At 44.7% G+C, this 18,368-nt stretch overlaps 1 long non-coding RNA gene across 1 annotated transcript; it reads left to right on the top strand.

The window, feature by feature from the left end:
* Positions 1 to 325: 325 nt before the first annotated feature.
* Positions 326 to 10,765, top strand: LOC131490535 (uncharacterized). The gene is made up of 2 exons (XR_009251118.1): positions 326 to 2,103; positions 10,359 to 10,765. It is a non-coding gene; the product is annotated as an uncharacterized LOC131490535 (long non-coding RNA).
* Positions 10,766 to 18,368: the final 7,603 nt, after the last annotated feature.

Raw genomic sequence — 18,368 nt, 5'->3', positions numbered from 1 at the left:
TATGGAAGCAAACTAAATGTTCATCAATGGATGAATGGATTACAAAAATTATTGTATATGTACACAATGGAATATTATTCAGGCACGAGAAGAAAGGAAATCCTGCCATTTGAGACAACATGGATGGAGCTTGAGGGCATTATGCAAAGTGAAATAAGTCAGGCAGGGAAAGAAAAATTCCGTATGATCTCTCTAATATGTGGAAGGTAAAACAAAAAAATAATGAACTCATAGATACAGAGAACAGATGCATGGATATCCAGAAGCAGAGGGGAAGGGAGGGCAGTGGGTGAAACGGGGGTGGGGGGGGGGGAGAATACTTGAGCTGAGTGTTCTTGCTCTTAAGTGAAACACACCGCAGTTTTAGGGCTGAAAAACCAGACTTCCCAAGTGTCCAGGAATAACACTCATCAGCAGTGTGATGGGGCCATGCATATTTATACAGAAAGTGAGAAAGGAAATGAGACAAAACAGAAACAGGTGGTAAATGAGGTAAAGCGTTAAGGAGCTCGCTGTACTTTCTTTTTCTGTAAGTTCCAGCACACCCCAGAAGGAGCCTGTGCCCACTGGGGCTGTCTGGCCACTAAGAGGAGAGGCTGTGGCCCTGATCTGCCACACCATTTGAGGTCCTTTGCAGGAGACAGCCAGCCCTCTGCTGGCGCAGATCAAGAAGAAGCTGACTTGACCATACAGGACATCAGGCTCAGGGAGGGACCAGGGGTGAGACCCTCTGGCCAGCACTCAGTTCCATGCTGTCTTGCAGAGGCCTCCCTCCCCCAGGCACCCGTCCCCTCCCAAGCAGCACGATCAGGTTCCCACCTTGACCCATGAAGACTCAGCACCTTGGGCTCTAAACGTTGCACTTAATTAAGGACCAGGCTGTGGTTTCGCCTTGACAGGACAGCATTGACTGAAACAAGCTTCCAAGCACATGTGATGGGCTGTGCTCAGTTGGAAACGTTGATTAAGTGGGAACAGGGCAAGGGGTGTCACATCAGAATCTGAGCCTTATCTGCACCATCACCTCCTGTGTCTGCAGAAGCTGGGGTGGGGAGGCATGTGACAGTGGGGTCTGTCCCCTAACCCATGGAGACAGGACCCCCTCTGACTTCATGTATTGCCATTGTGACCCCTGACCCCTCCCCCACCCATGGAGCAACACTGACCACTCCCAGCACCTGGTGTTTCCTCTTGCTGCAAGTTGGTCCCTGGCTGCCCGTGAGCAGAGGGTGGCCAGAGGAAGAAGAGCTGGCAAAGGAGGGCCACAGGGAACCCAGAGGGCACAGAGACAAAAGCCAATGTGTGGGTCTGGAGACAGACCGTTCTGGTGAGCCAGGAGGGAGGAGGGCCCGGGGCCCCAGGGCTGAGGGCAGGGCTCCCAAGGCCTGATCCAGCACATCCATCCTACCTCTGCCCTTGGGGGCATCGGTTCTGGGGGATATGACATACCATTGAGCACCCTACAACAGCTACAAGTCCCAGGAGGCCAGCAAACCCTGCCTCCTAGCCAGAGAAGGCCGAGGCGCAGCAGACAGAGCACTTGGGAAGGGTTCTGGGTTCAGCACTTGAACCTTGGAAAAGAGGAGTTTGGCGAAGCAGCGTGTGGGCCTGGACTGAGGGGGTCAAGGACCTAAGGCTGTAACATGGTGAGACAGACCAGGGTGGTTCTGGGGTGGGTGGCACGAGCAGACCAAGGATTTAGGGGGAATAACTTGGTTGTGGCAGCAGCTCCCCCTATCCCTGGGAGGCAGGGTGATGCCAGATGGCTGAAGCCGAGGGGCCAGTTAGAGAGAGAGCGGGCTGTGGGGGGAGATAGGGGACAATGAGCCTGGAAGGAGGGCAGGAAGGCAGGGCAGGGATGGATAGGGAGATGCAGAGTGAGGACCCAGCATGAAGCGACCCCAGCAGCTGGATTCACCCAAGTCCGTCCTGCTGTGGTTTCTACACACGCTGGCTGCGACCATAAATCAAAAAGCCGACTGCAGACTCAAGGGCGCTGTGGCTGAGACATTCATTCCTCCAATCTCCTGCCAGATGCCAGTCCGCCTAGCAGATTCCTGTGCCCATGCACACAGGCCACAGGGCTCCACAGGCAGGTAGCAGGTAGGAGCACTCTGCACAGGGCGTGGCTGTGATTCCAACACCCAGTCGCGGGGAGGGGAGCCTGAGAGGCAGGCTGGTCGAGGCGTGTGCGCTGGGATGCCAAGAGGCACATTCCAGCCTCCCCAACAGGTTCCTGTGGCGGAAGACCAGCCACCTCCCCAGATGTGTGGAAACACACAGGGCTGTGTTGCAACCCATTTCTTTAGCAAGTATGACCCAAGAGGGAGTCTGACCCAAGAGGGCAGAAGATAAATGGGTTCCTTGACGAGGATGTCCTTGTCACAGGGGGAGGAAGATGCACTGCCTCCCCTCTTGTGCAAGGTGATGAGCCTCCGTGGGGCACCCATGTGCCATGCCATTGCTTAGGGCGCTGTAGGCCCCAAAGGGAAGCCGGGCTCCTTGAAGGGAACCTGAAGGAGGAGGAGAGGCAAGTTTTGCAGGAACATGGAGGCCACAGAGAGGAAGGGGCAGAGAGAGCAGAGCTCTGAGGGGGCAACGGTGGGGTGGGGACAAGGAGAGAGGAGCAAGGACTGAGCACAAAGAAATACAAACCCATGGCCCTTGCCCCAGAGTGAAGCTGAAACGCTTTAAAAATACAATGTGTGGGGGCGCCTGGGTGGCTCAGTAGGTTGGGCGACCGACTTCAGCTCAGGCCATGATCTCACGGTCTGTGGGTTTGAGCCCCACATTGGGGTCTGTGCTGACGGCTCAGAGCCTGGAGCCTGCTTCGGATTCTGTGTCCCCCTCTCTCTCTTCTCCTTCCCCTCTCGTGTTCTGTCTATCAAAAATAAATAAACATTAAAAAAATTAAAAACAAACAAACAAACAAACACAACACAATGTCTGGGTGCTTCACAAGAGCTCCTGATGGGGTCTCTGAGGGTAGCCTCAGATTCTAATTTTCAAAAACTGCAGATACTAGTTTATTGCTAGGCGTGCAGTTAGGTGAACACCAGCCCCAGAGTCTGCATGCTTGAGATTTGTTCTGATCCGAATGACACATTGTTACCTGTTCTGCACTTAAAAAAACTTTTTTAATGAAACATTTTTTTGACATAATTATAGATTGGCATTCAGTTGTAAGAATACAGAGAGGCCCCCTTGCACACTTTCTCCAGTTCCTCCCAGTGGTAACATCTTGCAAAACTGCAGCACAACATCAAAGCCCAGATATTGACATTGGTGGTGTCAGGTCACCACAGGCTCCCTCCTGTGGCCCTTTTATACCCACACCTACCCTCCTCCCACCTCCTGACTCCTGGCAACCACTAATCTGCTCTCCATTCTGGTAATTTTGCCATTTCAACAATGTCATATAAATGGAAATGGAATTATCTAGTGTGTGACTTTTCAGGAGTGGATTTTTTCACTAGGCATAATTCTCTGGAGATTCATCTAGGTTGTTGTGCGTATAAACAACTCAGTTCTTTTTTCTTTTCTCGGCCTTGTGCACTTTTCTGTGTCCACATTTGGTGTATGTTTTCTCAGATGTACATCCAAGTTTTCGGTTTTTGAGCATTTTATTTTATTTTTTTAATGTTTATTTATTTTTGAGAGAAAGAGAGAGAGAGAGACAGAGAGAGACAGAGTGAGAATGGGGGAGAGGTAGAAAGAGAGGGAGACACAGAATCTGAAGCAGGCTCCGGGCTCTGAGATATCAGCACAGAGCCTGATGTGGGGCTTGAACCCACGAACTGTGAGATCATGACCTGAGCTGAAGTCTGGCGCTTAACTGACTTAGCAACCCAGGTGCCCCCTTCACTTTTTGAGCATTTTAAATGGCATTGTATTTGTTTTAAATTTCAGCATCTATGTATTTACTGCCAGCCTATAGAAAGATAATTAATTTGGGAAGGATGTGTATGCTGGGTGATCTTGCTAAATTCACTTATTAGTTCTCATAGGGTTTTTTGGTAGATTCCTTAGGATTTTCCCTGAAGACAGTTATGTCATGTGCAAATAGGGGCACTTTTATTTCTTTCTTTCCTATATTAGTGACTTTTATTTCCTTTTCTTGCCTTATTGCACTGGCTAGGACTTCTGGCACTAGATTGAATAAGATTGGTGAGGGCAGACATCCTTGCCTTATTCCTGACATTGGAGGAAGAACATTTAGTCTTAATGTTACCTGTAGGTATTTTGTAGATGCTCTTTACCAAGCTGAGGAAGTTCCCCCTTTATTCTTACTTTTAGAATTTTTATCATTAATAAAAGTTAAATTTTTCCAAATGCTTTTTCTGATCATTTGATAGGATCATGTGAGTTTTCCTCTCTGCATGTCAATATGGTAGGATACTTTGATTACTTTTTGAATCCTGAACCAGCCTGGTATCCTGGTATCCCGGTATCCCAGGAATAAACCCCACTTGTGCCTTGGCCTCCTCTGGCTGCCTCCCCATTAGCAGACACCTGAGAGGTTCCCAGTCTCTTAGATAACTGGGACAATAGAGAATGACTTCCAGATCTAAGCTAAGAGTGTCTGCCAGGGCCTTGGGGATGGTCCACCCAAGGAGCTCAGTTCTGGGCTAGAACCAGGGCTCTGAGGACAGTAGTCTCCTGCAGGCTATACTGCCCCCTGGTGGCAGGGCCTGACTAGAAATGTGCAGGGGCCTTATTAGGGCCTAGGACCTCAGGGCTGTGGGCTGAGACCCCTGGAGCAGGTACTAGAGGTGGAGATGTATACAGGGGAAATGCATATACTTTCTAGAACCCTCCTCCAAGGTTTTGTGATGCATGAAGGAGCCCCACTTGTCTCAGAGATTCATTGTCCAGGTGGCAGGACTCCAGATGGCCCAGATCTCAGAACACAGGGAGTGAGACCCGAGAGTGCCTTGCTGGGCATTCATTCCAGCTGGGGCCCTGAGAGGAGCAGCTCGACATCCAGAGGCCAGACGCTTGGGTGTTTTTGAACACGTTCTGGAGGTCAGGACCCCTCTCAGAGAAGGGACCCTCCTTAGCAACCTGTCTCCATCCAACTGGGTCTGGTGATGCTAAGCCTGACGAAGCCCAAGTCCTCCCCAGGGCTCCTCCCTCCCAACACTGCCCAGAAGCCTCTTCAATTTCTGCGCCATCCTCCTTGTTCCTCCACCAACCTCCTCAGACCCTGCACAGGGCCTGAAGAAGGCCCAGTCTGGCCATAGCCCAGGATTGCTGAAATGAACCCCTCCCCTCCTCCAGATAACTGGGAGCTTAGGCGTAAGTGAGTGTGAAGAGAAAACTCACATAAAAAGCAAATAGGGTTGTCTAATCATCATTGAAGAAAGTTTCCACTCACTGATTTCCCCCCCCACACCGTGGTAAAATATACAAAAGATTTATAATTTTAGCCATTTTTAAGTGTCCAGTTCAGTGGCATTAAGTTCACTCACACTGTTGTGGAACCATCACCATTACCCATCTCCAGAACTCTTTTCATCTGGCAAAACTGAAACTCTGTCCCTTTTAAACAATGTCCTCTCCTCCTCCTTCCTCTGGCCCCTGGCCCCACCATCCCACTTTCTGTCTCTAGGAATTTGACTACCCCAATAATTGAATCATACAGTATTGGTCATTCTGCGACTGGCTTATTTCACTTTAACACCATATCCTCAAAGTTCATCCACCTGGTAGCATGTTGGGACTTCCTCCGTTTTTAAGGCTGAATAATATTCCATTGTATGGATACATATTTTGCTTATCCATTCTTCTGTCAATGGTCATTTGGATCGTTTCTGCCTTTTGGCTATTGTGAATAATGTTGCTATGAACATGGGTGTACAAGTATCTGTTGGAGTCCTTGCTTTCAATTGTTTTGTACATATACCCGGAAGTAAGATTGCTGGATTAAATGGCAACTTTATGTTTAGCTTTTTAAGGAACCACCATACTGTTTCCCACAGTGACTGCACTGTTTTACATTCCCTTTGGCAAAGTACAGGATCCCAATTTCTCGACATTATCAAAAACCCTCCTCCTCCTTCTTCCTCTTCCTCTTTTTCTCCTTCTTCTCCTCTGTCTCCTCCTCCTTCTCTTCCTTCTCCTCCTTCTTCCTCTTCCTCTTTTTCTCTTTCTTCTCTGTCTCCTCCTCCTTATTACTATAATTGCCATCCTAATGGTTGTGAAGTGGCCTCTTACTAATTTTTACAGACATATAAATTTAAACAATGTTGAGATACTTGGCCTATCCACAATAGAAACTTTTTAAAAATTAGAATACCCAAGGATGGACACTTCTCTCCCATGTGGGTGCAATCTTTTTGGAAAGTGGTTGGTAGCATGCCCAGGAGCCTCCAAAGGCTCGTGTCTTTGACTCTGTAATTTCCAGTTCAGAAAATCTAAGCCCAGAAAATGTGCCCACATGAACAAAGATACACATGTGCTTGATATTCTATGGAATGTTATTCATGTGAGCAGAAAGATGGTCATACTAGTCAATAAAATTGGGATGACTGTCTAGCCATTTGGAAAAAAAATAAAGATTTCAGTCATATATCCCACAGAAAATTGAACTGTAGACTGAAGAGCTCTAGGGACATAGCAAAACCGTTAAACTAGTAGAAGAAATGACTGGAACTTCAGGTTTTAACATAGCCAGCTTTATCCTGGCTCCATCCTTAACCCCCACTAAAATGACAGCAAGAGACTGATTTGGGCCCCAGAGCGTGGGGCAGGGAGGGAACAAAGTAGCACCGAGAGCAAGTGGAGACCTCAGCCCTGGACATAGCGAGGGGGCACCAGGACTTGGAGGGAAGGCTGGGAAAGGTGGGGAGGCTGGGCACCTTTCTGGGAATCGGCTGGTCCTGCCAGACAGCAAGATGGGTTCCTCCCCTGGCAGAGGATAATGCGTTAAACAATGTCAGTGCTCGTGGAGGTATGAGGAGGCCTTACGGAGAACTAGTGTGTGTGTGTGTGTGTGTGTGTGTGTGTGTGTAAAGATCTGTATGAGAAATATACCAAAATATTATGTTATGTCTCTGTGCCTTAACATAATATTAAATTTTTACAGTTTTTTTTGTTTTTAAAAAAGTCAAAGTTCCCTGTAATCATTAACATTTATTACTGTTTTCAAAATATTATGTTTTTAATAATATTATATACTATTTTAATAATATTATATATTATTATGTTTTCAAAATATTATGTGTCGCTATTTCTTGCTTTAAAGCAAATATTATATTCTCTGACAACACTTTTTGACATCATCATTCTCAAATCAGAACAGAATTATGAATGTGTCTTTTTTTTTTTTGGCCTAAACTATAACTGGATTGGATTTCCTGGCATCTCCACTGCCTAAAACAAAGACCAATTCCTTCATCTTGTTAAAACAAGGACACTAGGAATAATTTGATCTGTTTGTCATCCTCTAAATTTAAATTTATTCAAATCTATTGTCAGAGTTCTGTTGTTTACTAAGTTCAGGGTGAAAAGAGAAGAAGGAAAAAACGTCCAGTCAAAAGAGAATTTCAGCATGCTTAGGTTAATGATGAATAAACTGTGTTATGTTTCAATCATCGTGTGCCTTTTAGGTTACAAAATACTCGTGTTCATGCCCAAAGATTGGCATAACAACTGTCTACAAAAATCTTTTGTATCTGGGCTTAAGTAGGCTTATCAATTGCTGATATTTATAAATCAGTTAAGGGGATAAATCAAAGACCTAGAGATTTTTCTTCTTTCTGGATAATGACCAAATGAATCACTAGTTGTGCATGCTTCAGTTGGGGATTCTCTGTTCTGATAAAGTGAGTGATTATAATAGATGAATCTGGGTCACTTAGTCTCACTGTGGATGGGGGTTTCCTCTTGTTACTTACACTTACCTTGAGGATCCTGATGTACATGAAGGTCGGGAGTTGAGCCTGTGAAGAGACTTCATAAAAGACTTTCCCAGGAACCTGTGACCAGTGCTGCCACAGAGCAGAGCCAGTGTCACCACCATGATCCTGAACCTGGAGCAGGGGTCCTAGGACCATATGGTCCGTGGGCAGAAGATGGCATGAAGAATGCTCTCACCCCTGCCATGGGCTTCTCTACATGTTTCTGTTTTTTATTTTCTTGACCACTTCCCCTTCTCTGTTGATTCAGGTAATACATCACTAATGAACACTCCTAGTCTTTAGTAATGATGTTCCCAGGACCTTGGCCTTTGACAGGCACCAGGTATAGAATGAATTCTTCAAATGCTAACAAAGCTGAACAAACTATATTCAGATCAAAGGGTCATCTAAAAAAGATCCAAATCGGGTCGCCAGGGTGGCTCAGTTGGTTAAGCCTCTGACTTTGGCTCAGGTCATGATTTCACAGTTGGTGAGCCCTGCGTCGGGCTCTGTGCTGACAGCTCAGAGCCTGGAGCCTGCTTCAGATTCTGTGTTTCCCTCTCTCTCTGCCCCTCACCCACTTGCTCTCTCTCTCTCTCCCTCTAAAATAAATGAACATTAAAAAAAAAAAAAACCAAAAGTTTGAGAATATTGAGTAATAGCAAGGATGATGAGAAATGGTACTCAGATACATCACTGGTAAGAAGGTAATTAATACAGACATGTCAGAGGGCAATATGGTATTATTAATATGACCAAAATTAAAAAAAAATTTAACGTTTCTTTATATTTGAGATGGAGAGAGACAGAGCATGAACAGGGGAGGGTCAGAGAGAGGGAGACACAGAATCAGAAGCAGGCTCCAGGCTCTGAGCTGTCAGCACAGAGCCCGACGTGGGGCTCGAACTCACGGACCGCGAGATCATGACCTGAGCCGAAGTCGGACGCTCAACCGACTGAGCCACCCAGGCGCCCCAAGACCAAAATTTTAAATATGCGTCCCTCAGGACCCAGCAATTCTGCTTCTTGACTTCCCCTACAGAAAGAAGACTCGTGTGTGTGTGTGTGTGTGTGTGTGAGAGAGAGAGAGAGAGAGAGGCAGTGTTGCTTATAAAAGCAAAATCTCTCTGGGTGCAATCTAAACGTTCATGCATAGAGGGAGGCAAATGAAACACAGTGTGTCCATAGCTTGGAACATCATGAAGCAATGAAAAGAATGTGCATCAGCAACATGTCTGGTCATGGAAAGATACTAAGACATATTATCAAGTAGAAAACTGGTAAGCCACAGGATGCCGTGTGTGGCGGGATGCCATTTTTATAAAAAAAAAAATCCAAAACTGTATTGTTATTAAATATGTAAGTATGGAAATTCAGAGAAAAAGGCCTAGAATGCCACGCACCAATCTGATGACGGCAGTCTCACGTCGCGAGGGGCATGGGGTGGTCAGAGTAATCCAAGTAACTGGAAAATGGTGTTGACATTACCTGAGGGAGAGCAAACATAGGAAAACACCCCAGGTTACAGCCTCACCCACAAGGGATGATGCATTCACAGTGCTTTATGATCAGAGTGAAAGTCAGAATCACCCCTGAGCTGTCCCAGCCCCTCCTGCCAAGCTCTGCTCCCCGGGGCTCCAAGGGTCAGGTCTGGGTGGGTCCTGTCTGTGCCCTGGTATAGCTCACCCCACTCCACTATTCTGACACACCTAGGCCAGCTCCTCTGCTAGAGTTCTGCCACCAACCAACATCACTTTCAAAATCAGATAAGATTTCTTTTTAAGAGAAGCCAGAAAAATGTGTTCCTTTGTCATTTGAGCTGTCCATTCTTCTCTGGACAGTGTGTGCCAGCAGTCAGACACCTTTATTCCTAAATAATAAAAGCCCAAGTCCAGGCTAGGGCCTCTGATCTGCCCCTACTCCCCAGGAGCTGGAGTGGGTTTCAGAATCCAAATATTCTGAGGGAATCCTCATGTATTTCTTGCTACCAAAGACTCCAGACAGAGCTTTGCCCCCACTGTATCAACAGGAAGCTCATTCATTCATTCAGCAAGAATTTCTGGGTGCCTGCTATGAGTCAGCTGCCTTGACCAGCTCTTTAATGCTTAATGCTTATCACATCAAATCTAAAACTGCCACAAAATGGCACAACAGTTGCCATGATCCCCATTCTAAAGAGGAAGAGACTGAGGGTCAGAGTGGTTAATTGGATTGCTAGAGGGTCCTGAGTCAGGACTTCGTCCTCGGTGCTCCCCCTCCGGACGAGGAGCCAAAGCACTTTCTGCAAAGGTTACCACTTACCACACCCATGAGATGAATACATGCACCAGCAAAGGGCATGACCATTTTTACATTGTGTTGTGGCCGACAGCATCTAAGATGGCCCCATGATTTCCCTCCTGGAAGGCATGACTAGTGCGATCCCTCATCCTTGAGTAACTGCTTTCTAACCAACAGAATGCGGCAATGTCGAGGATGTCACTCTGGGATTAGATTACAAAAGACTCAGGACTCTCCCTTTTGCTAGCTTTGATGAAGCAAACTGATGTGTTGGGGAGGCTCATGTGCCAAAGAACTGAGGGTGGCCTCAGTCCAACAGTCCACAGGAACTATGTCCTGCCATCGACCACGTGAGTGAGCTTGGAAGGGGACCCCACCGGTGGAGCTTTCCAATGAGACCACAGCCCCAGCCAACACCTTGACTGCAGCTTCACAAGAGACCTCAAGCAGAGGACCTAGCTGATGCTCGAATTCCTGACCCACAGAAACTGTGAGACCACAAATCTGTGCTGTTTTGAGCTGCTAAGTGTGTGATAATTTGTTGTGCAGCAGTTGATAACTAATGCACCTCCATAACTTCGTGATTGCTGATGTATTTCATTTTTGTCTTGCTTGTTCCCAGCTAGAGCATGCAGTTAACTGACGAGTGGGGGCATCAATGTCTGGCTGGGAGGGGCAGGCCCACTGGCCCACGCACTTGCCCTGCCTGGATATGCCATACAGTCTGGTCCTTTTTACCTTCTACCTCGCTTTCATAGATCTGGGGCAGGAGAAAGAAGAAGGAATAACAGTTGGGGAATGCCAATTTCCTCAGTTCTATCCATGTTTCAGTCTGAAATCGAAATGAACAAAAATAGACATCCCATTGAGTGACTTTGACTCTTCAGGGAGGAAGGTTGGGGGTGGGACTGGGTTGATTTTAGACTACAGACATGCCAGCAACTTCAGGATGTTCCCACGATACTGGCTGCATTTGTTAAAAATACCTTCAATTCCAAAAATTACAAAGACTGTAACTAATCCTGTTCATTAAAGCCAAGAAAAACACACCGAGTCAAACACAATGTATGGGTGAAAGAGAGGGATTTCCACTAAGAAGGGGAACATGCAGCTGCCCTATAGGCCTGGCTGGTCCTACATGCCGTGTGCTCTGCCCCTGGACCCAGACGGCAGAGCCCAGCTCCTCCTGAGAAAGCAGGCCCAGCCCCCAGTCTTGGCCACCTCCAGGGGCTTCTCCGAGGCCCCATATCCTCCACCCCTCAGACTCCAGCCCACACAGGCTGTTTCTACACCCAGCAGAGTCCTTACCAGGCACCCGGAACACACCAGGCACAGGGATGGGCCCCTTGACCTAGAGAAGAAAGCAAGTCACTACTTTAGAGTGGTTGCTCCCCTGCCCCCACCCTCCCTACCAACATGGGGGAGCAGTCGAGGTGGCTGCAGGATCACAGGCAAAGGAAAACAGAATGTTCCAGGTGACAAGAGCAGACCAGACTGTGGACTTGGCATGACCTTCCACATGAGGTTGTCTCTGCAGCCCATGCAGCCCTAGGGTCAGGTCTGAGCACAGCCTAGCTGTGCCCTCCCTTCCGCTGCCCACAGCATCCTCTCCCGACGCTGCCAGGGGCTGCATGCTCAGGGCTCCCTCCCCCTCGGCTCCCCACCCAGCAAGCCTGGGGGGCACTGGCCAGCCACAGCTCCTGAAGGCTCATATCCTGCAGAAAAGGGACAAGGCCTTTCAGAGGGAGAGTTTCCTCCTGGGCCTTCCTCATGCTAGCTACCCCCCACCTCAGGTCAGTTCTCCCTCTGATCTGCAGCAAAGAGTACGCCTGCCGGTGACCTGAAGTGACCGTGCCAGAGAGGCCCGGTGAGGCAGCAAACGGCTGTTGGCACGCACAGGGATGAGTGGGAACGGCCGGCACATCCACATTCTCAGAGGCGGCTCTCTGCAGACTCCATTGGCTCAGCAAGCCTTCTTCTCCCCGACGTGTGGGGACAGCATGCACGGTCTCACTCTGTGCCTGGGACCTACCTCAGCAACCCCACACTGTGAGCCAGTCTCTCTGAGCCTCATATTTACTTTTTTAAAAAGTTTTAATAGCCTCTTTTTTAGAGCAGTTTTAGGATCCCAGCAAAATTGAGCAGAGAGCACAGAGATTTCCCACACACACCCTGTCCCCACGCACGTACAGCCTCCCCCACTATCAACATCTCCCACCGGAGTGCGACATTTGTCACAATTAATGAACATACAGTAACACGTCACTGTCACCCAAAGTCCATAGTTAACGTTAGGGCTCACTCTTGGTATCGTACATCCCCTGCATCTTTATAATATACAGACTAGTTTCACTGCCCTAAAAATCCTCTGTACTCTCCCCGGCAACCACTGATCGTTGTATTGTCTCCACGGTTTTGCCTTTTCCAGAATGCCATATGCTTGGAATCATATAGTATATAGCTTTTTCAGATTGGCTCCTTTTACTTGGTAATATGCATTTAAGGTTCCTCTGTGTCTTTTCATGGCTTGCTAACCCATTCCTTTTTAGTGCCAAGAAATATTCCACTGTTTGGATGGACCATTCATTTCCTGCAGGACTTCTTGGTGGCCTCCAAGTTCTGGCAATTGTGAATAAAGCTGCTATACACATCCACGTGCAGGTTTTTGTGTAGACATACATTTTCAACTCCTTGGAGTAAATACCAGGGAGCGTGGTTGCTGGGTCATGGGTTAAGAGTATGTTTAGTTTTGTAAGATACCACCAAGCCGTCTTCCAAAGTGACTGTAGTGTTTTGCATTCCCACCAGCAGTGGATGAGAGTTCCTGTTGCTCCACACACACTTACTTTTTAAGGCAGCATTTATTCTTTTTTTTTTTTTTTTAGTATAAAATGTCTTCTTTATAGAAAATCTGAAACCCAAAAGGAAAACATAAAGAAAAAAATGAAAGTCACTAGCGATTCTCTGACCCTTCCCTTACTCAACAAACAAATGAGCATCTGCCACGAGGACCCCGTTCCAGGACCAGGCTACTCAGTGACCTGCCCGACCTGTCTTCACGTAAGGGAGGAAGGGAGGCCGACTGTTCAAATACCAGTAAGTCCTTACTCAGGAAGCCTCAGATGGTGAGGCGGCAGGAGGAAAGCAGGGAAGTGCCGAACAGAGGACCAGCCAACTACCCGCTCTGCATGGCACAGAATGCATTTTACCTAATTGCACGTTTCCCTGCTCCCGGCTTGTGCTGATTGATCCCAGCCCACTCAGCCGCTGGCTTCCCACCGGGCTGCATCGTGACTTTATATGGTGGCACAGCAGTCCCCGGAATTCAGCCAGCCCCCTTCTGAGAAGTGTAGGCTGCCAGTTTTTAAGATTTGGCCATGGGTAGATAATCCGACAGTGAGTCCCTTGTTCACAACAGGGCTATCAGCTCAGACTAGTGCCCTGGCCACTGGACAAAAAGCTGAGGCATTTTGGAGTTTGATCTTATTTTTATGTTCATCTCAATAATCTATAGGGCTTCAAAACAATTCTTACAACAAAAACCTATAGGGCTTCTAAATTCCATTATTCGATTTCATTTCTAAAGCGACGGGATCATAACATCCTGTATTTTTGTTCAAAGAGAACAAAATTGGGGCACCTGCTGGCTTGGTTGGTGGAGCACGTGACTGTTGATCTCAGTGTGGTGAGTTTGAACCCCACATTGGGTGTGGAGATTACTTAAAAATAAAATTTTTAGGGGCACCTGGGTGGCTCAGTGAGTTAAACACTCAACTTCAGCTTAGGTCATGATCTCACAGTTCATGGGTTTGAGCCTCCGCGGGCTCTGCGCTGACAATGCAGCCAAAGCCTGCTTGGGATTCTCTCTTTCTCTCTCTGCCCCTCCCCCGCTTGTGCTATTTCTCTCTCTCTCAAAAATAAATAAATAAAAACATTTTTAAAATAAATAAAATAAAATCTTTAAAAAAACAACAAGGAGAGCAAAATCATTTAGAAGTAATGAGTTAAGTGGGAAAAACACCTTTGAATGTGCACTTGCATGCAGGTACTTTTTCAATGGAAAATCTTCATATTTAGATAGATATAAATTGAGGTATAGATATAGATATTTATTAATAAAACGTTAATACCTTTCAAATCTAGCTGATGAGTATGTGGGGTTCCATTTAACATTTTCTTAGATGGATATATTAGATATAACACAGACATAGGTATAGGAGAATGCATTTAATATTTTTTCACATAGATACAGGTATTAGATAGATATCTATAGATTAGATATCTATATCTATGTACCTATATGGATATATATATTAGCTACATAGGTTAGAGATATATGGATATATCTTTATCTGTCTATCTATCTATGAGAAAACATACACTCGTCGGCTAGATTTTAAAAGTATTAACATTTTGTCATATCTGCTTTATCTCTTTTTTTTCCTTTGCACAAGTATTTTCCAGCACAGCCCAGACACATTTTATCTTTAAATATTCTAGGAGACATTAAAATATAAAAATTTTAAAATATTACCCCAATCCAGCGATCACATCTGACAGTATAACAAACAACAGAACACAATTCCTTTCCATCATCTGACCTGAGCTGGCATTAGCTTTTCCCTGAGGGTTCCAGAGACACCCCTCCGCAAACATTTCGAATCTCGCTCTGGGACCAGGCCCACCTCCCAGCCCCCCAGCAGGCAGTGTGGGCAGCAGTGGCAGACAGATACTGCCCCCGTGTGGCTCCTTCCAGCCCCGGAGAAAGGCCTCTGCATGGGGGGGACCTTCACCCCACCAGGCACAAATACGCTCCAGCAAACCTATTCATAACCAGAAAGACATTTATTTTACTTTGGAAGGGTTTAGAAAGAAACACAAAGCATTTCAACCAAACTGCTTTTTACGTTACTGATTTTTTATTTATAAGGAAAATGGTCCAGATCTATTATTAGGACCCTCACTCTGCAAGGCACACTAAAAACAGGGGCTCCCTGATGAACAGACTTGCCTCACTTCTCCAGCTGCACCGTCACAAGACACCCACGATCCTTCTAGGCAGCAGGATCAAGACCGTCTCCCTCTTTCACTTTTTGATTTGGATTTCTGGTGTGTGTGTGTGTGTGTGTGTGTGTGTTTAATGTCACGTAATTCATACACCACCACCCTTTTAAAGTGTATGATTTAGTGATTGTTACTATATTTTAAAATCTGTGCAACATCGTGAACTATCTGGTTCCAGAATCTTTTCATTAAATCCCCCAAAAGCTCCATACCCCATCAGCAGTCACTCCCCATTACCCTCCTCCCCCTACTATCTCCCCCCACAACCACGAATCTACTTTATGTCTTCTATAGCTTTTCTTATTCTGGACATTCAATAAATGGAGTCATACAATATGTGGCCTTTTGTGTCTGACTTCTTCCACTTTGCCTAACGTTTTCAAGGTTCATCCATTTATAGCATGAATCAGAACTTTAATTCATTTTTATAGCAGAATAATATTCCACTGCATATATATACAACATTTTGTTTATCCACACTTCAGTGGATTGGCATCTGGGTCATGTCCATCTTTTGTCTCTTATAAACAATGCTGTTAGGAACAGCTGTGTACAAGTTTTTGCATGGGCATATGATTTCAGTTCTCTTGGGTATATCTATAGGTGTCGAATTGCTGAGTTTTATAGTGACTCTGTGTTTGACTTTTTGAGTAACTGCCAGACCTGTTTTCCATAGCAGTGGAAATGTTCTCATTAGCAATGTATGAAGGTTCTCATTTCCCCATGTCCTTGTTATGGTATATCTTTTTGATTATAGCGACCCTAGTGCGTGTAAAGTAATATCTCATTGTGGCTTTGATTTGCATTTCCCTGATGGCTAATGATGTTAAGTATCTTTTTATATATTTAGTGTCCATTTTTATACCTCTTTGGAGAAATATTTATTCAAGTCCTTAGCCTATTTTTAAACTGGATTATTTAGCTTTTTATTGTTGGATTGTAAAAGTTCTTTACATGTTTTGGATACCAGTCCCTCATCAGATACACAATTTGCAAGTATGTTCTCCCATCTTGTGGGTTGTCTTTTCACTTTCTTGATGGTGTCCTTTGAAATACAAAAGTATTTCGATTCTGATGATGTCCAATTTATCTATTTTCTTCTTTGGTTACTTGAACTTTTGGTGTCATTTATCTAAACCGATGCCAAATTCAAGGTCATGAAGATTTATACTTATGTTTTCTTTGAACAGTTCTATAGTTTTAGTTCTTATCCTAGTTCTAAGTTCTTTCTTTAGATCTTACCAGTCCTGATCAATTTTGAGTTAATTTTTGTATAGGGTGTGAGATGGGGATCCAACTTCATTCTTTTACATGTGGATATATCCAGTTCTTCCAGCATGATTTGTTGAAAAGACTTCTTTTCCCCCATTGAATTATCTGGCATCCTCATCAAAAATCTGATTAGCCATAAATGTGAGGGTTTATTTGTGAACTCTTGATTCTATCCCATTGATCTATATGTCTATCTTTATCCCAGTAACTCAGAGTCTTGATTATTGTAGCTCTGAAATAAATTTTGACATCAGAAAGTATGAATCCTCCAACTTTGTTCTTCTATTTCAAGATTTTTGGTTATTCTGGGCCCCTTTAATTTCCATATGAATTTTAAAATCAGCTTGTCAATTTCCCCAACAAGGTCAAATTGCATTGGATCTGTAAAACAGTCTGGGGGTATTGCCATTGTTACATTACATCTTCTAATCCACAAATACAAGATGTCTTCCCATTTACTTATGTCTTCTTTAATCTCTTCAACAATGTTTTGTACAAGAGCACTTCTTTGCAAGTGCGAAGAGCTAGTATGAGTGCGAGAGCACTTCTTTGGTTAAATGTATTCCAAGTATTTTATTATTTTCATGCTATCGTACATGGAACTGTTTGCTTACTTTCATTTTCAGATTGCTCATTGCTAGCGTGTAGACACAGAATTGATTTTTGTATATTGATCTTGTATCCTGCAACCTTGCTGAACTTGTTTATTAGCTCTAATCACTTTTTAAAATTCTTTAGGATTTTCTATATATGAGATATGTTATTTGCAAATAGCTTCATTTTTTCTTTTCTAATCTGTCTGCTTTTTATTTGATTTTTTCTTTTTTAAAAAAGATTTTATTTTTGTGCTCGCTTCGGCAGCACATATACTAAAAAAGATTTTATTTTTAAGTAATCACTACACCCAGTGTGGGACTCCCACTTATAACCCCAAGATCAAGAGTTGCATGCTCCACTGACTGAGCCAGCCAGGTGCCCTGGCTGAATTGCCCAGACTAGAAGCTTGAGTACAATTTTGGGTAGAGTGGCAACAGGGAATATCCTTGTCTCGTCTTATTCTTACATCTCTTGATGTAAGCTGTGAGGTTTTTTGGTAGATACCCTTTATCAGGTTGAGGAAGTTCCCTTATATTCCTGGTTTGTTTGTTTGTTTGTTTGTTTGTTTGTTTTTAATACAAAGCTTGCTAGATTCTGTCAAGTGCTTTTTTTCTGCACCTGTTGTGATGGTCAGGCATTTTTTGTTCCTTTAGTCCATTATATGGTTATTGCATTGGTTGATTATTGAACCAACATTTGTGATACAAATGTTACTTGGCCATGGTATATAATTCTTTTTTAGATGCTGCTGGATTTGATTCACTAGTTTTTGTTGAAGATTTTGATATCTATATTCTTAGGGGATATAGGTTTGTAGTTTTCTTTTTTTGTGATGCTTTTGTCTGATTTTACAATCAGGGTAGTTCTGGCCTCATAGCATAAGTTGGGAGGTGCTCCCGCTTCTTCAGTTTTTTGGGAGAGTTTGTTGTGTTCATGAATTTCACTATCTGGCCCTGGGCTTTTCATATGGAAAGTTTTTGATTACTAATTCAATCTCTTTACTTGTAAGTCTATTCGAAATTTCTATTTCTTCTTGAGTTAGTTTCAGTAGTTTCTATCTTTCTAGAAATGTGTCTACTTCATCTAGGTTATCTAATGTGTTGGCATATATATTCCTTTCTTATTGCACTAAAATAAATGATCACAGATTTGCTGGCTTAAAATTTAATATTATTGAGCTCCTGAGGTTAGATATCTGAAATGAATTTCACTGAGCTAAAATTAAGATGCCTGCAAGGATACTTACCGTCTTCT

This window comes from Neofelis nebulosa, chromosome 11 (assembly GCF_028018385.1).
Source record: "Neofelis nebulosa isolate mNeoNeb1 chromosome 11, mNeoNeb1.pri, whole genome shotgun sequence".
NCBI classification, from domain to species: Eukaryota; Metazoa; Chordata; class Mammalia; order Carnivora; family Felidae; genus Neofelis; species Neofelis nebulosa.
Note: the sequence above shows the minus strand (reverse complement) of the source record. Positions and strands in the feature narration are given on the sequence as shown.